Raw genomic sequence first — 10,583 nt, 5'->3', positions numbered from 1 at the left:
CTCAGCTCTCTTGCTCTGCAGGTTGTGAGGTCACTGCAGCCCCCTTGCTCTGTGGGTTGGGAAGCCCACTGCAGCCGTCTTGCACTGGTCTCCTTGTTCTTGCCACTCACTCATACTGCCTCATACCATCTTGCCCTATCTCATACCATCTCCAATATTACAGCTCTTTCAGAACCTCCTGGATCCAGGAGGTTCTCAGCACAGGGACCCCAGGTCCAGGGATGCAAGGATGTGCTTCACTCTTGGTTCTTCTTTCTTTTTTTTTTTAAGAAACTGATGTTTATTTTCCATCAACCTATTTCTGTTTTCTAAGAGACTGTGGAAGAATAGCTTAAGACCATTCAGTGGTGGCTCTTACGATTAGTGGCCAGAGCAGTGGGGGCTGCAGCCCAGTCTTCAGTTGCAGGCTGAGCACTCCAGTCTTCAGCGGGGAACTGCTGAACAGGCACAGGGGGCACCTGCATGCCTTCACACCAGTCTACGACCTCGGGCTGAGCAGCAGTAAATTCAGGAGCTGGAGCAGTCTTTTCACTGTAGAAGTCCTCCTTGGTCACAGCCTCTTCAGTAGTGACCTACTTTTCCTTTACAAACTCTTGAGGATGTCTGTAGAAGTAGAGATCAGGCATGACCTCCCATGAGTGCTCACAGGAGATGGTGTCATGCATGCACAGAACTTCCTGGGCCAGCATCCACCACGTCAGACCCACTGAGTGAGCTCTTTAGTTGTTGCATGGGACGGCACTGTCCACGTAGTGTAGAGGAGAATCTGTGTGACACAGAGCAGCAATGGGCAGGTTAACATAAGATGCTTCTGTGACAGGCTGGTGGTCAGCCCTGGGATCAGTAACCACCAGAAGACGTGGCTCCTGGAAGGCTGCCTGGATCTAGCTAGTGAAGTTTCCAGGAGTGAAGCACCCAGCAATAGGACTGGCTTCAGTGGCAGCAAGACTTCAGCACAGTCCGCTGACCAGTATTCTTGGAGGATATGACATTGACATCAACTGAGTTTTCAATGACAACAATTGCCTGAGCTGTCAACAGAAGCTTCTCCCAGGTCCTCTTCAGGTTTATGATGTAGATACCATCACTTTTTTTTTTTTTTTTGTAGATGTACTGTTCTGTTTGGGAGCCCTGGTGGAGCTGTGGTTAAGTGCTCGACTGCTAACCAAAAGGTCCGCAGTTCGAATCCACCAGCAGCTCCTTGGAAACCCTGTGGGGCAGTTCTACTCTGTCCTATAGGGTCACTATGAGCTGGAATCGACTCAACGGCAAAGGGTTTGCTTTGTTTTGGGTTTTTTTTTTTTTGTTTTTTTTTTTTTGGTACTATTTGGAAGTCAAGGTTGGTGTTACCTAAGTAGCTTCCGGCCGCAAGCAATTTGAGGACATCCTCCTGCTTCATCAGCAGGATATCAAGGGCTCTGGACGTTGTGAAACTTTCCCCTTTAAGTGGGTAGCACAGAAAAGTTCTTCTTGATGGTAGTGAGGTCCCCCTCAACCTCTGTGGGAGTAGCCCTTTTAAGCCTAGCAGGATAGCAAAACTGAGCAATCCCCTTGGTAAGCCACAGTCATGTAGTTTGCATACTAAACTATCCAATCCCTGCAAGGGTTTCATACACTTTATTTGCATAGTAGACTAACCAATCCCTTTGCAAGATTGTGGCCTAGCAAATCATCTTGGCAGAAGTACAAACTCAGGGCCAGAAAGGCCATATATAAAGAGGAACCTGTTGTACTACAACCCCACACCTTTTAATAAAGAAAGTGGCATCTTTGGCTCTCTACCTTCCTCTCCCTTTTCAGTTAGAGACTGACGAGGATTCTACAGATGGAGAAGGCTGATTTCTGGTGTATACCAAGAGCTAAGTGTGTCATTCAGCTACAGGCAGAGGAAGTTACCACTCTCTTGAGTATTTGTCAAAAAACGAGGGCAGGAGGCCTGCTGTAAGAAGTGGGGTGAGAAGGAAAGATGAGATCGGGGGATCCTGGACAGGTATGGAGGGAGGAGGCTGGGAAGTACAGTGATATGTGTAATTTGGGGTTGCTTTCTTCTACATTTTCCCTTGTCCATACTCCATGGCATATAAAGTCACCCAAAGCTCTTGTCCCATGACTGGCACTCATGCAGCAAAAGACTGGGGCTGAACATAGGGTCTCAGGCAGCAGTGGGTCTGCAGCAGCGAAAGGAAGTATAAGTACAAAGTAGGAGAGTTTCTGCAGCTACGAAGTGGGGTTGTGGGTGATGATGGAGGGTCCGAATTTATTTACCTATAAAGGAAATGCATTATGTAAGTACAGAAATCTGTACCTCTATCCATTTTCTTTCTTTGTTGATAATTTTGAAAAATAATACCAATAATTCATTGAGAAAAGCTATTATGCATTTTATCTTGGTTATCTAGTGCTGCTATAACAGAAATACCACAAGTGAATGGCTTTAACAAAGAGAAATTTATTCTCTCACAGTCTAGGAAGCTAGAAGTCTGAATTCAGGGCGCCAGCTCCAGGTGAAGGCTTTCTCTCTCTGCTGGCTCTGGGAGAAGGTCCTTGTCATCAATCTTCCCCTGGTCTAGGAGCTTTTCAGGAACAGGGACCCCGGGTCCAAAGGACATGCTCTGCTCCCAGCGCTGCTTTCTTGGTGGTATGAGGTCACCCTGTCTCTCTGCTCTCTTCTCTCTTTTATATCTCCAAAGAGATTGACTTAAGACACAACTAAACCTTGTAGATTGAGACCTGCCGCATTAACATAACTGCCTCTAATCCTGCCTCATTAACATCATAGAGGTAGAATTTAGAACACATAGGAAAATCACATCAGATGACAAAATGGTGGATAATCACACAATACTGGGAATCACGGCCTAGCCAAGTTGACAGACATTTTGGGGGGGCACAATTCAATCCATAACACATTTCAAACCTTGAAATTAGTATATAAGAATTTAATGTCATTAACATTTGCAATAGTTTCCAAAAAAACTGCGACTGATCTTTAGAATCATTTACTCAATTTGGCCTTAAAGTCAAATTGAAAACCAGGCTTGCAAATATTTTGACTAGCTTGCAAAATTATCCCTAATTTTTCTTCTTGCTATTTTTATATGTAACTTTATAAACAGAAATCCAAAAGCTGAATTTCAGAGCCTTTTGACTTTTTTTTTAAACAAAATCTTGTTAGTGTTTAATTAACCTTATCCCTGGAAAGGACTTCCTTAGGATTAAGTTAAATCCTTTAAGCTTCATTATCATTCATTTTCTTCAGTTCTACTTTCTGAGGAGATGGAAATTTCCTGATTATATTCCTTCCTAAAAGAATTCTTCCAAATCCATGGAAACTAGAAGATGGAAGATACATTCCTTCTTTTGCTCTTTGGTGGGGTGGTGAAGAGGAGTAAGATGGGTGCCAGGTCCAAGGTCAAAGCCCCATGCCTTCACCATGCCTGTCTGTGTAACTTGGGAGAAATTACTTAGTCTCTCTGAGCTTCACTCTCCATGCGTCCTTTGACTTCCCTTATAGAATCATAATGAATATGACTTATGTGGAAGCTCTTAACCTTTAACCAATGTTTTCTCGCTGTTAAAAATTCTCCTTGGAAAGTTCTATTTTTTATGCCTTCATACATATTTGGAAATCCTGGTGGCGTAGTGGTTAAGAGCTACAGCTGCTAATCGAAAGGTCAGCAGTTCGAATCCACCAGGTGCTCCTTGGAAATCATATGGGGCAGTTCTACTTTGTCCTATAGGATCACTATGAGTCAGAATTGACTCAATAGCAACGGGTTTGGTTTTTTTTTGTTTTTTTTTTTTTGGTTCATACATATTTAGGGAAGGTCGTATGGGTCAGGGATAGAGTTAGAAGTCAAAAGTCCTGAAGTGAGGAGACATGGACAGTGGTCCCAGCTTTGTCCCGCAGTCACTGCCTATGTGGGCCCTGGTCCTCATCCGAGAGGCCTTGGTTGTTGTTGTTGAGTGCCATCAAGTCGACTGAATCCCAGCAACCCTAGAGGACAGCGTAGAACTGCCCCATAGGGTTTCCAAGGCGGTAATCTTCATGGGTGCAGATCGCCGGGTCTTTTCTCCTGCAGAGCCACTGGGTGGATTTGAAGCACCAACCTTGCAGTTAGCAGCCGAGCTCTTAACCGTTGTGCCGCCAGGGCTCGAGAACTCAGCATTTAAAGCACAGGTTTTAGAGTCAGACTGCCTGGGTGGGAATCTTTGCTCCTCTACTGTGTTAGTTATTTATTGCTGTGGAACAAATTACCACAAACTCAGCAGCTTAAAACAACACCCATTTCTTATCTCACAGTTTCTATGGGTCAGGAGGGTGAGCAGCTTAGCCAGTTTCCTGCGTAGGGTTTCACAGAGCTGCAATCAAGGTGTCTGCTGGAGCTGTGATCTCATGTGAGGCTCTAGGTCGTCTTCTAAGAGAATCTTTGCTGCCGTAAGTCTCTTTAAACCCTGTTTTAAAGAGCTCACTTGATTAGGTCGTGCCCCAGGATAATTTCCCTTTTGATTAACTCTAACACCAAGTCAAAGTGATTAGGACTTTAACCAAATCTGCAAAACGTTTTTACCTTTGCCATATTCGATTGGTGAGAAGCAGGTCACAGGTGCTACCCATACTCAAAACCAGTTGCCATCAAGTTGACCCTGACTCATGGAGACCCCATGTGTGTCAGAGTAGAACTGTGCTCCATAGGGTTTTCAGTGGTTGACTTTTCAGAAGTAGACCCCCAGGCCTTTCTTTCGAGATGCTTCCGGGTCGACTTGAACCTCCAACCTTTTGGTTCAAACACAGCTGAGCCCATTAACGGTTTGTACACCACCCAGGGACTCCACCCACTCGAGGGAAGGAGATTACAAAAAAGCCTGACTTGGTGGTGGTCACCCTCGGATGTGGCTACCACATCTACTTGCTTACAGGCAGTGATCTTGGGCCAGTCATATTAACTCTCTGTGCCTTAGCTTCTATACTTGTAAAATTATCTACCTCATGGGGTCACTATGAGGATTTGTTAATTCACACCTAAGAGTTTCATGGGTCAGGAAGCATAGAACAAACATTCAGCAGTGGCACATAACAAGTGTTCAATAACTTTTAGATTTGGCTATTTCTTTTCAAAATAGGGACAACAATTGCTAGGCTTTTGACCTCTCAGGGCTATAAGACTTAGGATGCTAGAAGGACTCTGTTAACCGAAAAGCACTATGCAAATGGGATGGGTTATTGCTATAGGGCTTGTCTTCCATTTTATTTTGTCTCTCTGGTTTAATCAGCACTTGACTTTAAGCAACAGAAACTCAATTTAAGCTGTTCAGGTAAAAAGAGAATTTAGTGTCTCATTTCATTTCAAGGGAGAAATTCAGTTTAGATACGATTGGGCACAGGAGCTCAAATGATCATGTTAGTATGTAGTCTCTCTCTAAGTTTGGCCTGGTTTCTTCTGTGTGGGCTTTATTCTCAGGGAGACTCTCTTGTGGAAGGAAAGATGGCTGCTACAGGCTTATCTTTACCAGCTAAGCCACTCCAGGAAAAAGAAGACCTCTCTTTCACAGTAGCTCCAGCAAAATCCCAGGGTTGGTTCTCATTGGGTCATTTGTCCATCCCTGAGCCAATCTCTGTGGCCAGGGCAATGGAAAGCTTCGATTCGTCAGGCCTGGCTCATGTACTTAATGTTAGAGCTGAGAACGAAGCCAGACATCCCTGAACCACATGGACTGAGGGTGAGGAAGAGAGGCTTCCCAACGGAAAATTGAAATGCTTGTACCAGGATGGGGAATGGATGTTTGCAAGCCAAAAAGGGCCCATGATGTTCTTATGAAGTCTGGATGCTAGCTTTAGACCTGCACTCCAATGAAGAATAAGCAGAGTGTAAGAGATACTTCTGAGAATACATGTGGTCTCCTTCTGTTGAATCACAGACTGTCATTGCTGCAGGGAGCACAGAAGCCATCTAGTCAACCTCCCCCCTCCCCATGTCCCTGACAAGTGGTCAGCCAGCTACCTTCTGTCACTTCTTTCTTGTTGCCTTGGCGCTCATTACCCATCTTGCATGCTTGTGGTCTATATGACATGTGATGGTGGGGGAATTGAGAGGGCAGGATCCTATTTGCTCCTAAAATAATAATGGATAACATTATCATCGATATGTAGTTGCTCATTAAAAACAAACAAACAAAAATATATATATATATATAAAATCCATTGCCATGGAGTCGATTCCAACTCACAGCAACCCTATAGGACAGAGTAGAACTGCCCTATAGCATTTCTGAGGCTGTGAACCTTTATGGAAGCAGACTGCCACATCTTTCTCCTGTAGAGCCGCTGGTGGATTCAAACTGCCAACCTTCCGGTTAGCAGCCGAGTGCTTAACCACTGCACCACAAGGACTCCTTGAATTTATATAGATAGATTTAAAATATATTTATATATTGATATATATATCTATCTCTAGCTCCATATCTATCTATATATATACAATGAAAAATATACCCCAAACCCAAATATTGTTTCCTGAATGAGTGATAGACTTCCAACCAGCCACCCAACATTCCTGAGCAATTGCTCATTTCTTTTGTCCAAAGACCAGACACCCCCATGCATCTCCAGAGCTCCGGCTGAGCCACTAAGCTTAAAACCACATTCTACAGTGACGGGTCTGAAATCATCCACTGGGCAGCCCGTGGTCCCGTGGTCTTTTTGTTTCCCAATCTTCTTAACAAACGCCGACTTTCCTCCTACTTCCTACATGCGGTGACACATAATCATCTATTTATATTTGTGGATGGAAGGAGGTGAAGGCTCTCCTTTGATTCATCATGTTAGCATTTCACAACTGTCCGCCTGCCTGTTTGGAGATATCTTCTGCCCTGTTTTAGAGGCTGCCCAGGCATCAGCAGGTAACGAGTTACGGGTTCTAATATTCACTGGATCTGCTGTGTGATTTTATGTAAGTCACTTAGCTTCTCTGGTCCTAAGAAGGTAGAATGAGGGGTTGGACAACCCCAGATAATCTCTGGAAAACCCCTCCAGCGCTTATGTCCTCTGACTTGGGCCCAATGTATCAGTTCCATCTAAGTCCACCGGGGACCTCTTGACTCAGGCCGGTGAGCTTTCTTCTATTTACAGGCTGTTTGTGGATTTGTAATACTCCGTGCTCTCTTCCCGAACTTCAAATAATCCAGTGTTCTATGGCACCAAGAAAGCTGCTTTCGGAGGCAGCAGAATTCATTCTCAGCTTCCTCATTCTAGGAACCAGAAGCAACGGAATGCCGACAGAGTGAAAATAGCAGGCGAAGTTAACAGATGCTCGGGGTAACCAACAAGGTGCAGAAAGGTTTTGCATAGTGACTGCCTCCTTTGGGTATAAATAGCAATCTGTCCATTCGCTCCCGGTCACCCCTCCCACCATCTGTTGCTTGTGTCAGGCGGTCAGTAATTGCTATATGTGACCCGTGTTGTTAGTAACAGGGACAACACTGTCCATTGCAGCTTGCTTCCATCTTCCGGCAGCTGTGGCTATAAGGGTTGCGTCTTTCCTAAGATGGTAGGTCAGGATTTCCCGGTCCTTTGTAACTAAATAGAAACAAATCACTCACCCTCCCTATTGGGAAATAAGTTATAAATAACACGTTGGAGAATCTTTCATCAGAGAGGCTGTGGTTACTAGGAAACAGGCGCTGCAGTCAGGTTCCCTGCTGTCATTATGCATCCGTATTGCTTTGAGTAGAAGCTCTGGTGCTTTGTCTTTGGCCTTCCCAATGGCTCTTGAGTATGTAGTTCTTGCAAATTAGGGTATTCTGCTCATTTGTACTTTTTAGGGGTAGAAGGCTTGGGTTCTAATTTGGCCTCTGTCATCAGTTTGCTGTGTGACTCTGGGTGACTCAATTCACCTCTCTGATCCTCAGTTTAATTCTCAAGAAAAGAGATGAGAAGATTGGGCTAGATCAGGGGTTGGTAAACTGCAGCCCACGGGCCAGATTTGGCCTGCCATCTGCTTATGGGTGGCCTGCAAGCTAAGGATGGTTTATGCATTTTTAAATGATTGAAAACAAAAGAAGAATGTTTCATGACATGTAATCCATGTGCTGGCCAGGCCATACTCCCTCTCAGGTCTCTGGGGGAAGATCCTTTCTTATCTCTCCCAGCTTCTGGTAGCCCCAAGCATTCCTTGGCATGCAGATGGACATCATTCCTTTGTCTGTCTCTCTGTGTCTCTTCACCTACCACTGGGATTAGATTAGGACCCACCCTACTCTGCTGTGACTCATGTTAACTTAGCAGACAACATCTTCAAAGACGCTCTTTCCAAACAAGGTCACATTCGTAGGTACCAGAGGTTAGGACATCAACCGATCTTTTGGTGGCGGGGGGCACAATTCAATCCATAATAGTCCCTTAGTCAAGTATACGGTAGTCCACCTTTATCTGTGGGGAATAAGCTCCAAGATCCCAGGAAATGACCGAGACCGTGGATAGTACCGAACCCTATATATACTGTTTTTCAGGGGATCCCTTGCTAAAGTTTTCATATAGGCTCACTGCTTTCTGGCGCAACACGTTGCTGTCAATCAGAGCACGTTTTCTGTTCGTGTCTTCCACCTACAAGTTTAATGCCTTTTCCATCTTAACCAAGCACTTCTCACACACTGGGGCTGGAGCTTTTGCAGTGTGATGTGCCACGGTAAAACTAGCACGAATTTCTTTTTCCTTCTTCACAATTGCGTGCGTATGCTTTTTTTTTTCTTTCCTTATTAAGTCGAGAACTTTCACCTTTTCATTTAAATGAGGCACTTTATGGCTCCTCTCTGGCATATTCTATTTGCCAGCATCGTGACTCTTGCACTTTGGGGTCACCGTTAAGTGAAATAAGGGTTCCTTGAACACAAGCACTGTGATACCGCTACTAAGTGACTAAGAGGCAGATAATGTACGAAGGGATGATCCGCGTCCGGGAAGGACAGAGCAGGATGACGCAAGATTTCATCACGCTGCTCAGAATGGTACACAATTTAAAACTTATGAATTGTTTATTTCTGGAATTTTCCATTTAATATTTTCGGACCCAGGTTGACCACAGATAACTGACACTGTGGAAAGCAAAATAGCAGATAAGGGGAGGGGGAGCTACTGTATCCAATTTTTCTTCTTTATTTTTAGCCTGTATGTCCATCATGAAACATTTAGCATTTATTGGGTATCTATTATAATGTTGTACATGATATATAGCATTTTGTACTTTCTTACATATGACTGTCATAAAGTTATTTCTTGAACTTGAAAATAAGTCTCATTTGGCAATTGCTGGTATGGTGGCTTCTCAATCATCAGGGACCCAGGCTTCTCCCATTTTGTTGCTCTGCTGTTTTCACCTTTGGCTTCCACCTCCTGGTCTGGCTGCTTTATCTCCTGCCATTAACCCTGCATTCCAGGGGAAAAGTGGAAAAGACATGCCCTTTAAGGGAATGATCCAGAATTTTTGCTCACATCCCGCAAGCCAGAATCATGTGGCCGCTAGCTGCAAGGGAGGCTGGAAGTGTAGCCCTTAGCTGGGCAATCATCCATTCTATTAAAAATGTGATTACTACATAATAAATGCAGAGTGGCTGTGAGGGAACAATGAGTAGCCTCTGCCACGAAGGCCTTACAGATGTGTAAGGAGCTCTCTTGATCTGAGCCCATTTCTTGCCTTTCCCTTTCCCCTGGTTCCTCCTCCCCTTTTCCCTGCCTTCTTATAGACAGCTTGGTTTGTGGACACAAGTGAGCACATTCAGTCCGTCCTGGGGGTTCTGATATAGCCAACCATTCACCTACTGTTCACGCATTCCTACCCACACAGTCACTCGCTCCCCACACACCTACACTCAGAAGTAGCTCAGAAGACATGGGTTTAAGTTCTGCCTCCTTCACTTAGTCTTTCAACTAACCATCATAAGCCTCATGTTCTCACCTGGAAGAAGGCATCATTGCATGACAGAGTCCCTGCTTAGTGTACCTTATGTAGTAACTGTGAGGATTTAAGGAGAGCCATAGAAACGCGTTTGGGGCTTTATAAAAGACAAAGAATGACACAGCTGTGGAGAAATGTGTGGAGGGAGCCCTGGTGCTCTGCAATGTCCCCTAATGTGATCACACTGCCCTTCTGGCAGAGGGAGCCCCCAAGATCCCCGTGTCTGCACATGACCCCTACCCTGGCCACAGCTGCTGGGTTCAGGTGTGGAATCTTGTTACAAACAGGCCAATCCGATTGTTTCTTTTGGGAATATGCCATTGTGAACTCATTCTGATGAGTTCTATTAGTAGCAGAGGTCTGTAGGGACCATCCAGAAACTCTGGGGTCTTGGAGCACCTTCTGAGTCCTGGAGGTCAATGAGTTCTTGTATTCTGTGAGATGTCTTAAACTTGTTAGAGTAATTTCTCTTCCTTACAGCAGGAATCTTAACTAATCGACTCCACTATTGGCAAAATTGGCAAAGTTTAACGTTTGGTGCCCTCTTCCTGTAAGCGTGTGCCCCTTTACCCCCTCAGGGGAAAAGGTAAATTGTGCCTTCTGCTTGTTTCCATGCTCCCCTCCTCCCTCCCC

At 44.8% G+C, this 10,583-nt stretch overlaps 1 pseudogene; it reads right to left on the bottom strand.

The window, feature by feature from the left end:
- Positions 1-331: 331 nt before the first annotated feature.
- Positions 332-6,045, bottom strand: LOC101352463 (40S ribosomal protein SA pseudogene; annotated as a pseudogene).
- Positions 6,046-10,583: the final 4,538 nt, after the last annotated feature.

Source organism: Trichechus manatus, unplaced genomic scaffold (genome assembly GCF_000243295.1).
Source record: "Trichechus manatus latirostris isolate Lorelei unplaced genomic scaffold, TriManLat1.0 scaffold00062, whole genome shotgun sequence".
In the NCBI taxonomy this organism is placed as follows: domain Eukaryota; kingdom Metazoa; phylum Chordata; class Mammalia; order Sirenia; family Trichechidae; genus Trichechus; species Trichechus manatus.
This window is presented reverse-complemented; position numbering and strand designations above follow the sequence as displayed.